This window comes from Lithobates pipiens, unplaced genomic scaffold, assembly GCF_037356315.1.
Source record: "Lithobates pipiens isolate NorthernLeopardFrog02 unplaced genomic scaffold, aLitPip1_a1.2 Scaffold_30, whole genome shotgun sequence".
NCBI lineage: Eukaryota > Metazoa > Chordata > Amphibia > Anura > Ranidae > Lithobates > Lithobates pipiens.
The window spans coordinates 114017764-114038718 of NW_027507791.1; the positions used below are offsets into that span (position 1 = coordinate 114017764).

Consider the following 20955-nt stretch of genomic DNA (forward strand, 5'->3'; position numbering starts at 1 on the left):
AATAATATTTTTTTCTTTTAAAATGTTTAATTCATGTACCAACATATTACATTGTTGTACACTTGTTTTTTTACATGAAGTGGTCATTTGCCTAGGTTGTAACTACTGCCTTTGTTTATCTCACATAAATAGATTTCTTGTATGAAAAATGATTCTCTCACTGACAGAATTGCTTAATTTTCTACTCCTCAAACAACAAAAGGCAGTTAGATGCTGGTGATATTACAACAGACAAATAATGGATCACCTAACAAGAAAGAATAACACATGGTAAACCTGGCCAATGCAATAAAACTTTATGAAATAAATGTATCACGTTGAAAAAAACCAACAACTCACAAATACTGCACAACTCACTATGGAGAGCTTACCATATGCATTCTGTGAGTTAATGGCCAAAGATTGGTTTACAAGTCACATGGTATTGCTCATGGTCACTTTGCAGATACAAAGTTTTAACCACTTAAGGACCACCCCATGTACATATAAGGCCTGCCCTGCCGCAGTAAGCACAAAATCACGTACCTGTACGTGATTTCTTCCATCTATGTAAACGAGGCAGACCGTCCTTCTGGCAGACAGGAAGAGACACATCTGCGATTCCTCTTAATCAGGAACACATAGAATTGGTATTATTCATTAGGTCTTTAATGAAAATACAAGTGGATGCCAAAAAGGGGAGAAGCAAAAGAAAGATCAAGGAAGAAGGGAAAGAGGAGGAGGTCCAATGTCCTCTGACTGAATGGAACCCACAGGCCCTTACCCATCCCTTGGGCAGAAAAGGAAAGGGTACATATAGCAATAACTGGGAATAGTCAAAGAGTATTCTATGGTATGCCACAACTCCCAAACCCATAGAATACTCTCTTTGACTATTCCCAGTTATTGCTATATGTACCCTTTCCTTTTTCTGCCCAAGGGATGGGTAAGGGCCTGTGAGTTTCATTCAGTCAGAGGACATTGGACCTCCTCCTGTTTCCCTTCTCCCTTGAGAATGTCTATCCAGGGAGTCATTTAGAGCAGTCATTACATAATTCCACCCTTTGCACATCCTGGATTCTAGCATGAAGCTCTGTAGCCATGATAAAACGTGGTCAGTTTACAGAGGGAAGGGTAGAAACAGCCATGTTTTTTACAGCTTCCAGAAGGACAAGATAGACAGCACAAGCACTGTGCTGTGCTGTTCAACCTGCTATAAGAAAACAGGATTTTTTTTTTTTTTATGATTTTTTTTAGTGTTTCAACCACTTTAAGAGCTGCTAAATATCATGCTGCCACAAGGAAGTGTGGTAGCAGCTGCTTGGATTTTTTAGAGAAATGAAAATGGGTAAACCCAGAGAAAAGTTTTATGAGTGAATGAGTTCCAGGAGCCAAAGACTTGATTAGTAAGGACATATACTGCCTGAGTGAGCATGACCAGTAAATATGTTGGAGCGTTCCCAGACTATTCTTATATCTCCAGCATCTGTCATCTGCAGTGGGATATACTAAACTATTTTTTTTAACCAATCGTATCTCTACAAGAAGACCTTGAACGCGGGACAAATTTGGTTATTTTCTGGCTCAGCATATGTAACGTTCTAAAAATGCCTTGCCTATCATTCATTCTCCAAACCTTACCTATTCGACTCTCGTAAGCCTCCTTCTCATCTATTCAAGCCACCTTTAACAAATATATTTGGTGGGTTAAGGCAGCCCATGTTAGTAGAACCATTTTCCTCAAATCAAAACCTGGTAGTGAATTAGGATTCTTGGTCTCGGCTCTATATTACACAGTGATTCACATTGCAAGAAAATTGGTGTAGGCATGGACCAAAACAACTCTCGGTGTCCATGGAACTAGACATTTCTCCAGGGCCGTCTTTAATATTGATTGGACCCTGGGCAAACGTTTCTTGAGGCCCCCCCCCCATACAATTTAGCTCTCCACCTGCTCTGAGACATACAATAAATAGCAGCTGGACTTAAAATCAGTTTACTGTATCAGATCAGGCAGCGACTGCGTTTGGTTGCCAGAGGTTACATATCATTACCGCTCACTGACTGGTTCCTAGAGGTTACAGCACATGATTTCTGCTTATTGATTGGTTGCTAGAGATTACTGTACAGTAATACTGCTCACTAATTGGTTGCTAGAGGTTGCAGCACATCATCTCCTTACTGTAGGGAGCATGATAAACATATGAATGCCGCCTTTATTTACATATCTATGCCGCCGGCTGCAGCTATTTACATATGAATGTCGCCGCTATTTACATGTAAACGCAGGGTCTGTAGGTGAGTAATTTGTACAAAACAATAGGGCAGAGCTAGGCAGCATTAGTAGCAGCACTTCATACTGAGATATCAGGACACAGAACGGGTCTAAAACTTCAAGGGGCAAGGGAATTTAAACCGGGATAGTTGGCAAGTATGAGGCAGCTGCTTTGGGCCCCACAACAATGACAGGGCCCAGGGCAGCTGCCCCTTTTGCCCTGCCTTAAAAACGGCCCTGCATTTATACCCCCCTGCATGGATTCCCCTGGGCAGAAGGGTTTACTGAAGACCTACACACCCACCTATTGATTTGTCTCACATTTAACTTTGGCCTTGAGAGATAAAAATAAAGCTCACATGACCAGATGGTTCTATTGGGAAAAGTTCTGACTGTCTAATGAATACTTGCAATTCTAATTAACCTTTTTTTGATCTTTTTTTTTACGTTTGTCTACATTCTGGAGGCACTTCCTCCCCCTCTCTGCCCTATTTTTTCCTGCCATCTTCCCCCTCCCCTTTTTCACTACTTACCATTAAAACTCCTTATCGACCCCCCCCCCCCCCCCCCATAGTAAGATACCCCCTCATCTTGAATCATAATTTTACCTAAAGACTTGGTACACATTGGACTCGCTCTGTGCCCTTGCAGTTCTACCACGCTATACCACAGCAACAAGCCGTGGTACCTGATGTCTATCATAACAAGTAACATTTTTTATATATTCATCTGGATACTGCTAGATTTCCAATTCTGATTGCATTGTAAATGTAATTCATTATCAAGTTGAGGCCTGACATGTAAATCTCAAGAATCGAAATAAAAAAAAATGAATAAATTCAAAGAACCATATCCTGTGTTCTATTTTCCTGCACAATGTCCTACTGCTTTTATTATATTTGAATTTTAGACATCTGTTTTTAGTTATACCTCTGCTCTGTTGCAATATACTCAACACTGGATTTAGATAGTATTCTGTAGAAATCAGTGTACGTTTTAAAAAAACAAGAAAATTACTTTTAAAATGGAGAAAATGCAGTGTAATTTTTTTTTGGATAACCCAAGGCTTTGCATTTTTACCCAATATCATGAAAACAAGGTGCATCAATAGGACCAGTTAAGCATATTTGATGCTCTGCATTGTTACAGCTTGCCAGAAAAGCCAGCTAGTCATAATATAAGTTGTAGGCGGCTACAGACAGGCAACAGGGAAACAGTTAGTTGAGATAAGTATTTGATTGCAACAGTGTGAGCTCTGTTTGAGCTGTCATTGTGCAGAGAGGGACGTTACACCCTATGCTGGTCACACTCACTTCTCTGGGACTCAGCCAAAGAAGGAAATTAGCTGCACGTTGTAGGAGAGGAAATATTTACAAGTCAAGGGACGGAAGTATTAGAAGAAACGTATCCTGGAGCTGCGAGACGAGCACTTCATTTTAGTGTCCTTATACCCTGGGACTGGGTTTACAAGTGTGTTTATTGTGGCTCTAAATTTGTGAGGCGTTAATTTACTGGAAAGAGAGAGAGAAAAACTAGTAAGTATAATCTGGAGTGAGTCTTCACACATCTGGATTCTCTCTCTAAGTCTGGCTGTTACTCCTTGCTAATTCTCTGTCCATGTCCATACAACTTCTCATCTTCTTTAAGGCTCTCTATTATATACTATTAGGTGGCTGTGTTCAAGTGCCTTTATAAAATGGTTTTATATTCCTACATCCTTTGCCTTTAAATGTTCTTTTTAACTCCCTTGTCTTTTCACACCATCTATATTTTCATTTAAAATTCTATACAAGAGGAACTTTTGGGGCTGTCAATTAAAAGGGCGTGCTCTGTAAAAACGCCTAAGGTAGGCTATAACGTGAATACAACCCTCTTATGTTTGACATGCCAAATGTTTGTTAATTATAGTCAGCAGAATTGCTTTTATATAGTGTGCTGTGTCTAATAGGAATATCAATTTCTATGAATTCAGACTAAGATTAAGGTGTACTAAACCCATGAAGCAATTTACAGTATGATAACGATGACTAAGTGGTTTACAGGCAAGAACGGGGCATTGTAAGAAAACTACATTTTCAAAAGTGGTCTAAAATGTTTATTTGGCTGGATGCTACAGAGCAACTGTTCATCATAAACATTTAAATGATAGTTGATTTTCAGTTTTTGTGTTGCCAGTGAAAAATGGTTTTCCCAATTACCACTTGGACCATGAGACCCCAATGAGCAAACAATGCAAGTGACCCTTTCATGTCTAAGCTCCAATTAACTGCTTTTAATCACTAAAGAGAGAATATATATATATATATATATATATATATATATATATATATATATATATATATATATATATATATTTATTTATTTTTTTGAGAGAGAGAGATAGAGATAGAGATATATATATATATATCTATCTCCTTTTATGCACAAATTACACACAGGACTAACTTAATGCCGATATGTCACGCCCTGGAAGATGATCCGTCATCACCACTGATTACACATATACTCCAAGATGCATTTGTTTTGTTCTTTTTAAGCACATTCTTGGACTCCCCCACAGTCGACACACCCTGAGTGCTTTTCAGTCCATACTGCTATGGTTAAACAACCAACATCCAGATCCTTTTAGCCTGTGTTATAAAAAGTTAAACATTCCCTTTAAGCACTCCCTTAACACATTACATATTCTGTAATAGTGTATAAACACCTCCCTTAACCCTTTATGTTTAGTTAGCATTATGGACTAATTTCCAACAGTTCTGCTTCTTGACAGCATTTTTGTTACCCTAAAAATGACATATTATCCATACTGTACTGGAGAATGAATAACAGGGAAACCAGTGCCAAGTACGATGACCCATCCAATTTTGGGCAGTCCCAAGTGCACAGAGTTTTTCTTATGTGAGCTATAATGAATCTCTTTATGTTTTATCAGAACTTGCAACTAGGGATAGGCTGAACACACCCCCGTTTGGTTCGCACCAGAACATGCAAACAGGCCAAAAATTTGTTCGAACATGTGAACACCATTAAAGTCTATGGAACACGAACATTAAAAAAATTTGAAAAGTGCTCATTTTAATAGCTTATATGCATGGTATTGTCTTCAAAAGTTTTTGGGGGACCTGGGTCCTGCCCCAGGGGACATGTATCAATGCAAAAAAAGTTTTAAAAAACTGAAGTTTTTCCCGGGAGCAGTGATTTTAATAATGCTTAAAGTGAAAAAAAAAAATTGTAATATTCCTTTAAATTTCATACCTGGGGGGTGTCTATAGTATGCCTGTAAATCGGCGCATGTCTCCCATGTTTAGAACATGAAAAATGACATTTCTAAAGGAAAAAGAGTAATTTAAAACTACTCACAGCTATAATGAATTGTTGGTCCGGCAATACATATAAAAGTTAATTGATAAAAAAAAAAAACGGCATGGGATAACCCCAAACTAAAATTTAATTTTTTTTTTTTTTTTATAAAAGTACGTGGGGATCCCCCAAATTCCATACCCGGCCCTTCAGGTCTGGTATGGCTATTAAGGGGAACCCCAGCTACAAAAAAATAAATAAAAAAATGGCGTGGGGTCCCCCTCAAAATCCATACCAGACCCTTCAAGACTGGTATGGATTTTAAGGGAAACACCGCACCAAAATAAAAAAAAATGGCGTGGGGTCCCCCCAAAATCCATAACAGACCTTATCTGAGCATGCAATTTGGCAGGCCGCAGGAAAAGAGGGGACGACGAGAGAGCGCCCCCCCCCTGAACTGTACCAGGCCACATGCCCTCAACATTGGGAGGGTGCTTTGGGGTAGCCCCCCAAAGCACCTTGTCCCCATGTTGATGGGGAGAAGAGCCTCATCCCCACAACCCTTGCCTGGTGGTTGTGGAGGTCTGTGGGTGGGGGACCCCCAGATCCAGGCCCCCCTGTGTGAAATGGTAAACGGGGTACAAATGTACCCCCCTACCATTTCACAAAAAATGTGTGAAATTTTTTTTTTTTTTTTACCAAACAAACACACACACACACACACACACACACACACACACACACACACACACACACACCACGCCTTGGGACAAGTCCTTTATTAAAAATAAAAATGTGCCAGTCTTCTCATGCTCCGACGGACCGAAAAAGCAAAAAAAATAAAAATTAAATAAAAGAGCTGCACGTCTCCTACGATCTTCCTCCTTGGGAGTCTGTAATGACCGGCCGCTCTCAGGTGTCAGCTCTTTTATAACTGAGGGTGTGGCTACACAATGACATCACCAGGTGACTGCCACCCTCCCGATGCACGGGGACATCCCTATGGCGTCAAAGCGGAAGGAGTCACCCTGTTGCGTAACAGAGCGACCCCGCCCTCACTGATGCTACGGGAAAGCCATAGGGATGTCCCCGTGCATCAGAGGGGGGCAGAGTCACCCAGCGATGTCATTGTGTGGCCCCACCCTCAGTTATAAAAGAACTGTAACCCGAGAGGCCTGTCATTACAGCGGGTGCCTCCCATGGAGGCAGATCGTAGGTGGCTTGCGGCTTTTTTTACATTTCTTTTTCGGTCCAGAGTGAGAGAAGATCAATGGACTTTGTGGGACAGTTTTATTTATTTTTAATAAAAAGGACTTGTGCCAAGGCATGTATTGTCTTTTTTTTTACATTTTCACACAATTTTTGTGAAATGGCAGGGGTACATTTGTACCAGTTACCATTTCACACGGGGGGCGGGATCTGGGGGGCCCCTTGTTAAAGGGGGCTTTCAGATTCTGATAAGCCCCCCACCCACAGACCCCCACAACTACCGGGCAAGGGTTGTGGGGATAAGGCCCTTCTCCCCATCAACATGGGGACAAGGTGCTTTGGGGGTCTACCCCAAAGCACCCTCCCAATGTTGAGGGCATGTGGCATGGTACAGTTCAGGAGGGGGGCGTTCTCTTGTCCCCCCTCTTTACCTGCGGCCTGCCAGGCTGTGTGCCTGGATAAGGGTCTGGGGTATGGATTTTTGGGGGGACCCCCATGCCATTTTTTATATTTTGGCATGGTGTTCCCCTTAATATCCATACCAGACCTGAAGACCCAGTGTGGAATTTGTGGGGACCCCCACGCATTTTTTTTTGTAAATTTTGGTTTGGGGTTACCCTGTGGGGGAATACCATGCTATTTTTATCAATTAACTTTTCTGTGTATTGCTGGGACCACAAATCATTTGAGTACTTTTAAATTACCTTTTTCCTTTAGAAATGTAATTTTGCTCTTGGACTGTGTAAACACGGGAAACAGTCGCCACTTTACAGGCATACTATAGACACCCCCCCAGGTACGAAATTTAAAGGAATACTACACTTTTATTGTTTCACTTTAAGCATTATTAAAGTCACTGCTCCCGAAAAAAAAACATCAGTTTTTAAAACTTTTTTTGCATTGATACATGTCCCTTGGGGCAGTACCCAGGTCCCCAAACACTTTTTATGACAATACCATGCATACAAGCCTTTACAAATTAGCTCATTTGATTTCTCCCATAGACTTTTAAAGGGTGTTCTGCGGCTTTCGAATTTGCTGCGAACACCCCAAATTCTTCGCTATTCAGTGAACAGACGAATACCCGATGTTCGAGTCGAACTTACGTTTGACCTGAACATCGGGACCATCCCTACTGGCAACTAAACAGTCGTGTCAAATCAGAACAAGGTCAGGGTCACAGTTAGGGTCACTTTGGGTCAGTGGCCCTTTGTTGGACATGTGGCTGAGAACCATCGAGATTTTGAAAAGATGAGTTGTTGCTCAAATGCAATGGACAAAGTCAGTGTACATAAACTCTGAACATGAAATTATCCAATTCAAGTCATCACTGTTTGCAGGAAAAGATCCAAATTAGATATCCACCCAATGCTGTAGGACTGGCCAGATAATGCCTAGTATACACATTCAGAAAATTGGACAAAAAAAATACTGCTTTCGAATTGATCGTATGATAATCTGATTGTTAGTACACAGCTTGTGAAAGCCGATTATGACAGTTCATTCAAGATTATACGAAGGGACAATACAATATCACTTCCGAAGTTGTATTCTGTCATATGAGATTTTTCACAACCTCTTCGTTTTCAATATGGGACTAGCATGCAAAAAAAAAAAAAAAAAGACGAACATTCCTCCGATATTCTCATCATGTGTACGAGGAGTGTGTGTATTAAAGAAGTACTTAGATTGGTCAAAGTGCACTGCTCTGCCTTGCCATTTTATTCTGTGTCACCACAGCTGTTGGGAATACAAATATTCATTGTACAATTTGGGGGGAGTGAAAAGTGACAGATTCTAGATCCATAGCTACATGACCAGGGTGAAATGTAATACATATGGGCTCATTACATTTTTGTTTCTTTGAATTATTAAAAAAAAAAAAAAAAAAAAAAATTAATTCAAAGCAATGTTTATGTTATGTATTTAAAGAAGAAACTAGTTTAACCACTTTAATTGTCAGGCACTTTTATTTAATTGCGCGGTCATGCAACACTGTAACCAAATACATTTTTGATCATTTCATTCACACAAATAGAGCTTTATTTTGATGGTATTTGTTCACCGCTGGGTTTTTTATTTTCTGCTAAATAAGTAAGAAAAGCTCAAAAATTTTGAAAAACAAAAAAAAGTTTTGTTTGTTATAAAATTTTGCAAATAAAATTTTTCTTCATGAATTTAGGCCAAAATTCTGCTACATTTCTTTTGTGAAACTAACCCAAATCCATGTATAATATTTAGTCTGTATGAAAGTTAGAGAGTCCACTAACTATGGTATATTTCTGAAAATTGATCAATCCTGCTACAAGAAGTTCTCTATCAAATGTTTCAAGAATATTATAACCAAATTTGATCTCTAGGTGGCAACTGAGAGCCCTCCTCAAATCTATTTTGTACTTTGTGGACTAGATTAGGAGTGAAATATGACAATGACATTTCAGTACTGAGGGCCTTCTTGCAGTGGTATGCATCCAGCTTGGTCAAATTAGAAAACTATTTATACATGTAGTCTTCTGTCCTATGTTTGTGTATACCATTAACCAGTACATGAAGGAAACCTGTGCTGAAACACCACAAGGATGCCACTCATGACTATGACCCCTCTAATTCTTAAAGAGCTAAGTGTGCCTGGTTATCATGTGATAACTGATTTCGAGGGACTGTCCCTGATTTGGAGCAAAGTCCCTCTTTTCTCCTCGTTGGTCCCTCATTTTGGTCTGATCTATATAGTTGTGTATAAAATGCATTATTTATCTTTCAAAAAGTGTTTCCCAGTGCTAAACCTTTCATCCAATTTCTAAATTTCTGCATTTGTAAATTGCAAAAGCTAACAAAGGAATAGTAGTGGTAAAAAAAAAAAAAAAAAAAAAAAAAGCACTTGTGGGTTTAACTAAATGTTTTTGTATAATTTTTCTTTAACCGTTTGCTGACCACCTCACACCGATATACGGCGGCAGAAGGGCTCGTACAGGCAAACTAACGTACCTGTACATTGCCCTTTAAGAGGCAGCCTGTGGGCGTGCCCTCGGCAAGCTCCGTAAGTCGGGTCCCGGGGTCCCACGGACTCGATGTCCGCGGGGATACCCTTGATTGCCTCACAGAGAGGAAGAATGGGGAGATGCTAATGTAAACAAGCATCTCTCCATTCTGCCTAGTGACAGTGTCACTGATCTCTGCTCCCTGTGATCGGGAGCAGAGATCAGTGACGTGTCACACATAGCCACGCCCCCACATTTAGAATCACTCCCCAGGACATATTTAACCCCTACACTGCCCCCTAGTGGTTAGCCCCTTCACTGCCAGTGTCATTTACACAGGAATTTGTATAGCACTGATTGCTGTATAAATGACAATGGTCCCAAAAATATGTCAAAAATGTCCCATGTGTCCGCCATAATGTCGCAAAAAAAAACAAAAAAAAAAAAAAAACGCTTATAGCCGCCATTAAAAAAAATTTATAAAATTCCCTTCCCTTTTTTGTAAATGCTATAACTTTTGCACAAATCAATAAATGCTTATTGCGATTTTACGAACAAAAATATGTAGAAGAATACGTATTGGCCTAAACTGAGGAAAAAAATGTTTTTGTATATATTTTTGGGGGATATTTATTATAGCAAAATGTAAAAAATAATGTGTTTTTTTTTCAAAATTGGCGCTTTTTTTTGTTTATAGCACAAAAAATAAAAACTGCAAGGGTGATCAAATACCATCAAAAGAAAGCTCTATTTGTGGGAAAAAATATGTCAATTTTGTTTGGGAGCCACGTCGCATGAATGCGCAATTGTCAGTTAAAGCGACGCAGCGCAGAATTGCAAAAAGTGCTCTGGTCTTTGGCCAGAAAAATGGTCTGGGGCTTAATTGGTTAAGGGGCCTTTGGCAGGGTGTGTCCTATGCCTACATACTTTTGCTAATAGGTGTCCCTCGTTTACATCTTAAAAAGTTATGAGGTTTGCCTGAAGGTCCTTGTTCACTGTTATAGGATCCACTAATTGCATATCCCTGCTATAGGGTATCAAAAAATCATAGCAATTGTTTATGGCACACAATACTTAAACAAAATGTCATCTAGCTTTAGGCCTATTCTAACTGACAAATGTACTGATACCAGATATTACCAGGTAACATTTTTGGTTGGTTAGGAATGGCAGTCCTAATGTATTTTTACAGCACAAGAGTTATTTCCTTTTTTCCTCCTGGTAACTATTAATAGCAGTTTTTTTGTTCTCCTGCTGGCCCATAAGAAGTGTTTTTTTCATCCTGGACCTTTCTTTTTTATTTTCATTGACCATAGATGTTTGCCATTTTTTCCTCCAGCTGACTAGCAATATCAGGGGCACCATTACACATACATTTGGGACTAGTGATGGCCGAACGGTTCGCCCGGCGGTCGTTTCGCGGCGAATTTCCGACATTCGCGGTCCGCACGTTCGAACGCCTTTTTCCGTCGTTCGCCGCGGCGGACTTACGTGTTTAATGTATACAAGAACTTTAACCTTTGGTGACACGTTTATCATGTGATACAGGACAGCCAATTGAGACATGACAGCACATGGACACTTGTACATTCCCCCTAACCTATAAATACACCCGATCCGGTGGCCATTTTACATTCTTTCTTCTGTTACGATAGGGACAGGTTCCTGTGTGGAGTAGGGAGAGATAAACCACTAGCTATTTGGTACACAAAAGTTCTTTTCAGGACTGGTATAGGTGTTAGGTGTTGATAGGTTTGCTGTGCTGCTGATTCTTGCAGCAGCCTGAGTGTCTTTTGTTAGTTTAGAGAAAGGGAAAGGACGGTGTATGCTACAGGGACAGCCAGATTAGTCTTTCATCATCATCATCATCATCATCATCATCATTAGCTGTTACTATCAAGGTCCACAAAAGAGCTGTTCCAGTAACCACTAATCGTTCTCTTTTTTTGCCAATTTGTATAGGGACAGGAAGGAAGCAGTGTTGTCAGGCAGTGAGGGTAATTTTAAAGACTTGCTGTTATTATTAGTTCCACAAAGGTTCTTTTCAGGACTGGTATCAGTGGTACAGTAATAGGCTTGTACATGTATAATATTCTTTCTTCCAAATATAGAAAGGATATTATACTTGACTGCTGCCCTTCTGCTGCAGTCTGCTAAACATTCACAACTCACTTGTTCCACAAAAGTTCTTATAAGGACTGGTAACTTGGTATAGGGTGCTACGGTACATAGGCTTGAGTGCGGTACAGTCTGCTGTTCTGTAAGGACCGCTATCGGTCCACAATAGATAGGGTTGACGTGCACCACTGCTGACCGCTGCCCTATACTGCAGCAGTCCTTCAGCGGTATAGGGACTGACGTACAGTCTGCTAAACACTAATACACAACCTGCTTGGTCCACAAAAGTTCTTATAAGGACTGGTAACTTGGTATAGGGTGCTACGGTACATAGGCTTGAGTGCGGTACAGTCTGCTGTTCTGTAAGGACCGCTATAGGTCCACAATAGATAGGGTTGACGTGCACCACTGCTGACCGCTCACCTATACTGCAGCAGTCCTTCAGCGGTATAGGGACTGACGTACAGTCTGCTAATCACTAACACACAACCTGCTTGTTCCACAAAAGTTCTTATAAGGACTGGTAACTTGGTATAGGGTGCTACGGTACATAGGCTTGAGTGCGGTACAGTCTGCTGTTCTGTAAGGACCGCTATCGGTCCACAATAGATAGGGTTGACGTGCACCACTGCTGACCGCTGCCCTATACTGCAGCAGTCCTTCAGCGGTATAGGGACTGACGTACAGTCTGCTAATCACTAACACACAACCTGCTTGTTCCACAAAAGTTCTTATAAGGACTGGTAACTTGGTATAGGGTGCTACGGTACATAGGCTTGAGTGCGGTACAGTCTGCTGTTCTGTAAGGACCGCTATCGGTCCACAATAGATAGGGTTGACGTGCACCACTGCTGACCGCTCACCTATACTGCAGCAGTCCTTCAGCGGTATAGGGACTGACGTACAGTCTGCTAATCACTAACACACAACCTGCTTGTTCCACAAAAGTTCTTATAAGGACTGGTAACTTGGTATAGGGTGCTACGGTACATAGGCTTGAGTGCGGTACAGTCTGCTGTTCTGTAAGGACCGCTATCGGTCCACAATAGATAGGGTTGACGTGCACCACTGCTGACCGCTGCCCTATACTGCAGCAGTCCTTCAGCGGTATAGGGACTGACGTACAGTCTGCTAATCACTAACACACAACCTGCTTGTTCCACAAAAGTTCTTATAAGGACTGGTAACTTGGTATAGGGTGCTACGGTACATAGGCTTGAGTGCGGTACAGTCTGCTGTTCTGTAAGGACCGCTATCGGTCCACAATAGATAGGGTTGACGTGCACCACTGCTGACCGCTGCCCTATACTGCAGCAGTCCTTCAGCGGTATAGGGACTGACGTACAGTCTGCTAAACACTAATACACAACCTGCTTGGTCCACAAAAGTTCTTATAAGGACTGGTAACTTGGTATAGGGTGCTACGGTACATAGGCTTGAGTGCGGTACAGTCTGCTGTTCTGTAAGGACCGCTATAGGTCCACAATAGATAGGGTTGACGTGCACCACTGCTGACCGCTCACCTATACTGCAGCAGTCCTTCAGCGGTATAGGGACTAAGAGTTTTGTCACAGGGTCATTTAAAAAATGACATGCAGAGGAAGAGGCAGGCCCTTCCGCAGGGGTGGTAGGGGTAGGGCAGGAGCAACAGGCTTGAGCCAAAGTGGGAAGTTGCAGAAGGTGCGTTCAATTACTTTAAAGGATGCACCAGACTTGGTTGAGTGGCTCGCTCAGCCTTACTCTTCTGCACCCTCCTCATCCTCTCGATCTGCACCCTCTTCTTCACTCTCTGCTATGTGCACCCCCAAAGACACTACCACCAACAACACGACCACCACCACCACCACCACATACCTTCCGCTTGAGTCACTGGAATTATTTTCCGATCCATATCAAGAGGACATTTCTGATGCGCAGCCACTCTTGGTATTGGATCAGGAAGAGGAGGTAGCAACAAGCGCTACTCAGCAGTCTGACGCCAGTACCCAGATCAGCCCAAGGAGGAGGTTGGTCCCCGGTGTTGCTGCCTACTCCGAGATCTCTACTTATAGCGGTGGGGAAGGTGACGTTGATGATGACGTGTCTAGTGATGTCACGTGGGTGCCCACAAGAGAGGAAGAGGAGGGGAGTTCAGAGGGAGATATGGACCAGCAGATAGGGAGGAGAAGCAGCAATGACTTACATTGCACAGCAGGGACAAAGCAGACTGCAAATGTATCAGGAGCGAGTCATCGACCATGTACGGTCACATCTGGCGCTCCCAGGACACCGGCACATGGCTCCGCAGTGTGGGCTTTTTTTAACGTGTCCGCTGCTGACAATAGCGTTGCCATCTGCAATCTTTGCAGTCAACGCGTTAGTCGCGGTAAGCCCAATACTCACCTAGGGACGACCGCCTTAAGAAGGCACATGAGCAGCCATCACCGAGCCCAGTGGGAGCAACGGAACACACAAAGCCACACTGCAGGCTCTCACCGTCCAGCCTCGTCTTCTACTTCTCCTTCTCCTCTCTCCTCACAATTGTCCTCCACTCCACCTTCCATCACGCCAAGCTCACATTTTTCTGCAAAAAGGCAGGCTTCCGTGGGCCTAATGTTTGAGCGTAAAAAAATGATGATGCCGGATAACCCTCTTGCCCAACGGTTGGCGGCTGGCTTGTCAGAACTCATAGCCCGCCAACTACTGCCATATAAACTGGTGGACTCGGAGGCCTTTCGCAAATTTGTGGCCATTGGAACACCACAATGGAAGGTCCCAGGAAGGAAGTATTTCTCAGAGAAGGGCATCCCAGAGCTATATGGCCATGTTCAGCGGCAAGTGAATGTATCTCTGGCACACAGTGTCGGTGCCAAGATACATCTGACCACAGACACGTGGTCTAGCAAACACGGGCAGGGAAGGTATATCAGTTTTACTGCCCACTGGGTGAACCTTCTGACGGCCGTCAAGCATGTAACCCGTGGCACCCGTGTAGATTTGGTTTTACCGCCACGGATTGCATGCAGGCCTGACTCTTCTTCTCCTCCTCCTACTCCATCCTCCTCCCTCTCCTCCTCAGCTGCCTCCTCCTTTTCCGCTGCTAGCGTCTCTTCCACTGCACCGCCCAAGCTCCCCAGAACCTATTCCACATGCCAGGTGAGACGTTGCCATGCCGTGCTGCGTCTGTTGTGCCTGGAAGCAAAGAGCCACACTGGCCCGGCACTCCTTTCAGCTTTGCGTTCACAGGCAGATGAGTGGCTAACACCGCTCAATTTGACAGTTGGTAAAGTGGTGTGTGACAACGGTGCCAATCTGCTTAGCGCATTGAAACAGGGCAAAATCACGCACGTGCCGTGCATGGCACACGTCTTAAACTTGGTCGTGCAGCGATTCCTTGTCAAATACCCTGGGGTCCAGGACATCTTGCGGCAGGCAAGGAAAATCTCGGCCCATTTCAGAAGATCTTACACGGCCATGGCTCGCCTTGCTGACATTCAGCGGCGACACCATCTGCCGGTCAGACGTCTTATTTGCGATTGCCCGACGCGATGGAACTCAACCTTCTATATGCTTGATAGGCTGCTCCAGCAGAAACGTGCAGTTAACGTCTACCTGTATGAACTCTGCGAAAGAAACGGTTCTGGGGAGCTGGGTTTTTTTTCACCGCGCCAGTGGCTGCTCATGCGCGACACATGCAGACTTCTGCGGCCATTTGAGGAGATCACCAAACTGGTCAGTCGCAGCCATGGCGCCATCAGTGACATGGTACCTTATGCCTTCTTTCTGGAGCGTGCATTGCGTCGTGTCATTGATCAGGCTGTGGAGGAGCAGGAGCGGGAAGATGAGGAAGTCGCAATGCTGGATGAATTCCCAGGGGGGGCTACTCTATCTGAGACAAGTCAACAACAGGAGTCTGATGAGGAGTCAGAGGAGGATGGTGCCGGGGCGGATGAGCAGGAGCAAGAAGAGCATGCTTTAAACCTTTCTGGGATCCCTGTTGTGCGTGGATGGGGAGAGGAGAATGAAGAGGACGACATTATCCTGGATGATGAGCAGGAGCCAGGCCACCACACCGCTTCCACTTTAGTGCAAATGGGGGCCTTCATGCTCCAGTGTTTTAATAGGGACCCCCGTATAAAAAGCATGAGGGTCAAGGACCAGTACTGGGTGGCAACGTACTTAGACCCCCGGTACAAACACAAAATGGCGGAAATGTTACCGCCGTCGCAGAGGGCTGTCAGAATGCAGCACTTCCAGGCCTTGCTTCGAGAAATGCTGCATTCTGCTTTTGCGTGCGCTGGCAGAGGAGCAATTCCCACTCCCAGAGAAGGATTTGCGGGTACCAATCCAACAGCGCCTGCAAGAAGAGGCCGGTTTGAAGATGTGTTGGTGACTTCGGATATGAGGTCATTCTTTCAGCCGACCCATCGACAGGTGTCATCCGGATCCAGCATCAGGGAACGCCTAGACCGTCAGGTGTCCGACTACATTGGGTTAACGGCCGATGTGGACGCTCTGAGGAGTGATGAACCCCTAGACTACTGGGTGGGCAGGCTTGACCTCTGGCCAGAGCTTGCCCAATTTGCAATCGAACTGTTGGCTTGCCCCTCATCCAGTGTCCTGTCCGAAAGGACGTTCAGCGCAGCAGGGGGGATTGTGACCGATAAGCGTACTCGCCTAGCTCACCACAGTGTTAACTACCTCACATTTCTAAAAATGAATGAGGCATGGATCTCGGAGGAATTCAACACATGTGACCAGTAGACCATGTATATGTCTATAAACTATTTTTTTAATCAAGCACACAGACCTTCTTAATTCATTTGGCTCACTTCCTTGACCCAAAAAAGCACACCGTACTATATGCCCCTACCCTCCTCTTTGAAGAGGTTGAGCGGTGTCATATTTCTACTGGGGCTGCTTATGATATCCCTGTGCTGTGCTGACTTCCTCCTGGGGGTTCTTATTATGAAGGGATCACACTATCCCTGTGCTGTGCTGACTTCCTCCTGGGGGTTCTTATTATGAGGGGATCACACCATCCCTGTGCTGTGCTGACTTCCTCCTGGGGCTGCTTACGGTGCTGCTGTCAGTGCTGTATGTCACGGTGCTGCTGTCAGCGCTGTATGTCACGGTGCTGCTGTCAGCGCTGTATGTCACGGTGCTGCTGTCAGCGCTGTATGTCACGGTGCTGCTGTCAGCGCTGTATGTCACGGTGCTGCTGTCAGCGCTGTATGTCACGGTGCTGCTGTCAGCGCTGTATGTCACGGTGCTGCTGTCAGCGCTGTATGTCACGGTGCTGCTGTCAGCGCTGTATGTCACGGTGCTGCTGTCAGCGCTGTATGTCACGGTGCTGCTGTCAGCGCTGTATGTCACGGTGCTGCTGTCAGTGCTCTGTATTACGGTGCTGCTGTCAGATGCCTCTATCACGGTGCATGTGTCATTCCGGTATGTCACGCTGCTGGTGATCATCTCCTGCACCCTCTTCTTTGCCTACCCTGGTCCCTGACCTTCCCTCTCCTCCATTGCCTTCATTAGCTCCATAGTCCTGAATTGTTAGAACAATTTCCCAAATAAAATAAAAATGCTTGTAGTTATCGATCCCAAATTCACCTCATACATGTATTATGTCATTGTCCAGATGGTGGGACTACGTTTTACCCCCTAATAATTACCACGTGGCCGCAAATTCGACATGAAGGTTTGCAAAGTTCGCCTCCCATTGAAGTCAATGGGGCCCGCGGCGAACGTTCTGTTTCGCGAACGTTTGGGTCCGTTCGCATTTCGCGTTCGCGAAACGTCCCGTCGGAAGTTCGTCCATCACTATTTGGGACCACTGTTGTCTATATATTTTGTAGTTTGTATTGAGGTACTTAGTGATGATGTACATGACATGCCCCTGACCAAAGTGTTTGCCATTTTAACTATTGGTGGTTACTAAGTGTTTTACAGCTATTTTTAATGAGGTTCTTCAACCACCTTTTTAAAATGGCACTAGAAATTAGCGGCCCCTGCAGATCCCAGTTTTCATATTATAATTGCTGGCTGTGTGACGATCTGCATTCAACACTATAGCCAAGGAGCTGAAACAATTAGCACCTAGGCTTACGATCCTTCTACAGATCACTACATAGAAGTGCACTGCATAAGAATGGAATCGCCTGGAAGTGTAGTGAGGTCATGAGTGAAGCCCAGGGCTGCTGATAAGGCAGTACAACTGGTCCTGTGGTACTAGGCCCAGGCCTCATCAGCTAAACAGAGTGACCCAGGGCAGCTTTATTGTTCTTTTTTGCCTACATGAATATAATGATTTTACTAGACCACACCTCTGCTCCTACCTGCTTACCAGGGCTTAGATTACATTTCCCTGAGTGCCATCATGTCAACAGGGGGGCCCAGGAGGTAAGAGCACTGGAACTTTTTCAATTTTTGGGGCATAGGCAGATAAAGTCAGTGCTGCTGTTCCAATGCACCTCGGGGGGTGGAGGTGGGGTCCTCGTCAGGAAGGTACAGGCTGTAAACCTGTGAAAAAGTCCCATTGTACTAGTCTGTGCTCATCAATCTGACTTTAAGTAGAACTATAAGCAGAACTTTTTTTTTTCATTTTGGATAGATTTTTGTCAGATTTTTTGTCATCCGTATCCCATTTCAGAGATTTCCTTTTACTTCCTGTCCCAAAGCCAAACAGTAATTGAGGAGAAATCCCTGCAAATTAAAGGGAATTCCTTGGCGACCCCCAGGTCACCAGAACTAGTGCCCCCATTGAAGATTTCCCCTCTATTACTTTTCTGGGAAAACCCAAAATTGGTATTTTTTTTTTTTTGCACTTTCAATGATAATGGTAAACAGGGCAATTGGAGAGGGAGAATCTTCCTAACAGGGGCACAGACAGCAATAAAAATTGACAGGTGTTCCAACAATCCATCCCCACTCTATCCAAAATGTAAAAAAATAAAAAAAATAAAAGCCTTTAGTTATACCTTAATCTTATGTTAACGTTACGCTAACAATTTACAAAAAACGTTTTTTCACCTGTGTATCCTATGGTAGTGTCGAAAGGGGAATAAAAGCATTCCTACTAAAGTAACATGCATATTTCCACTTAGAATTATACCATTCTGCTACATTACACAAAAAAGTCACACTAACGTAATATCATGTTAAACAGCAGCCTTACGAAAACATTGCGTTGGGAAAAATTACAGGAAAATGCAAATTACTAATTATCCCCCCCCCCCCCTCGAAAAAATAAAAAATATTCATATTGTGTGCCAATTTTCCAACAAAGCTTAATCTGTTCAATAATGAGTCAAGTATAATATATTATGGTAAACTATAAAACCTAAAAGATATAAATGGGTCGAAATGAGACATTGTTAAAAAAAAAAAAAAAAAAATGCTCTGGGAATCAAGGGGATTTGGGGAGAAAATGCCTAGGACAGTGATGGCGAACCTTGGCACCCCAGATGTTTTGGAACTACATTTCCCATGATGCTCTACTATACTGCAGGGTGCATGAGCATCATGGGAAGTGTAGTTCCAAAACATCTGGAGTGCCAAGGTTCCCCAGCACTGGCCTAGGAACTCAAGTGATTAAGGTAGGATTAGACAGTGTTCGCTCTCTATTTATATTCTGTTTTAATTTTTGAAGATGATTCTTTAGGTTTATGTGTGTCTGTAAAACATGTGGTACAGTAGTTAAGGAGTATTTGGTAGTTAGAAGGACTGCAGCATGTGTATCTCCAATCTACTGTAAGCAGGTTAAAGCTGCATACACACGATCAGATTTTCCGACGGGAAATGTGTGATGACAGGCTGTTGGTGGAAAATCTGTCCGTGTATGCTCCATCGGACAATCATGGTCGAATTTTCCATATAAATGTTGGATGGCAGGCTTTAAAATTTTCCATAGACAAATGTTTGTTGTCAGATTTTCTGAGCGTGTGTACGCAAGTCTAGTAATAAAGAATAATATTATTATGCTTTATTTTTATTTTTTTTGTTTGTTTTTTGGGGCAAGTTACCACAACACCATTATCCTGTAGTTTTTAAGATCAAAAGATACAACCCTTGTCAATTTTACATTTTAATTTTTTTAAATTAAACTGCCTACTCGCAAACTGTCATTTGAAGTAAAACACATAGCCAAGTATTATTCTCCACAATTTAGTGTGGATTAAATAGGACCAATGCCAACAGAACTTAACCAAAAAGTGCATTCTATGAATCCAACAATATAGAATATAACAAAATTTAATTATTATTCAACCAAAAAATAAAATAAAAGCATCATGCATCTGTCCAGCTTCTTAATATAGGGGGTCAGCAATGCCAAGAGTTGGTGAAAGTAGGGGTCCGTCATCCAGAGACAATTCCTAAAATTCCTAAAATAATTCTGGATTATTCTCCTGGAGCTCCGGCAGCAAAAAGGCATATGACATAATTGGTCACAATTAATAAAGCAATAAATTTTTGGTCCAAGAAATCCTGTTCCTGGACTAGACTTGGGTCAAAGCAATAACTAAAAGGGCAATAATAAATAACACATTATCATCTCTGATTCCGCAACATGTCTGGTTGATGACTGGCCATTCAGAAACTAACTGAAAAGCGTGAAGTGAAAAGTGCAAATCAACACTGACCAAACATCTGCTAACATGAAATTAGCAGAAGGAGAAGGCACTAAAGAGCTGAAAACCACATAGTATGTCACTACGTTCGTGATTGTTGGCCAACAATTCGTTGCTGTTTGTATGCAAGAAAAAATCCAGGCAAATGCCTTCGGACAAAAGTCAGAGGTTGTGTCTGCGGAAAATCCGATCATGGCTTTAGACTTTTTAAACCATGTTCCTTTAGGCCACACCCAATGTTCAGCATATTTTAACCACACCCACATTTATTGATGCAGAGCGGATTGGCAAGAATTATTGCCCTTTAACTGTTGCCCCTCCTGTAGTGATGTAATGAGTGGAGGTAGTGCCCTTTTATAAGCCAGCTGTGGGTGGAGCCCAGTGCACTTGGGGTATGGAAGCTGGATACCCCTGATCTGCAGAGATGGAGTACTGAGCAGGAGCTGAACTAAAGAGCTCTCTGCATTATTGAACTGCAAGGGTG

General features: G+C 43.1%; 1 long non-coding RNA gene across 1 annotated transcript in view; it reads left to right on the forward strand.

Moving 5' to 3' along the window:
- Positions 1-3273: 3273 nt before the first annotated feature.
- LOC143943177 (uncharacterized) overlaps positions 3274-20955 on the forward strand; it is a 33502-nt gene continuing 15820 nt past the window's right edge. Inside the window, exon 1 of the long non-coding RNA XR_013264885.1 lies at positions 3274-3789. This is a non-coding gene — a long non-coding RNA (uncharacterized LOC143943177). The remainder of the gene's footprint in view (positions 3790-20955) is intronic.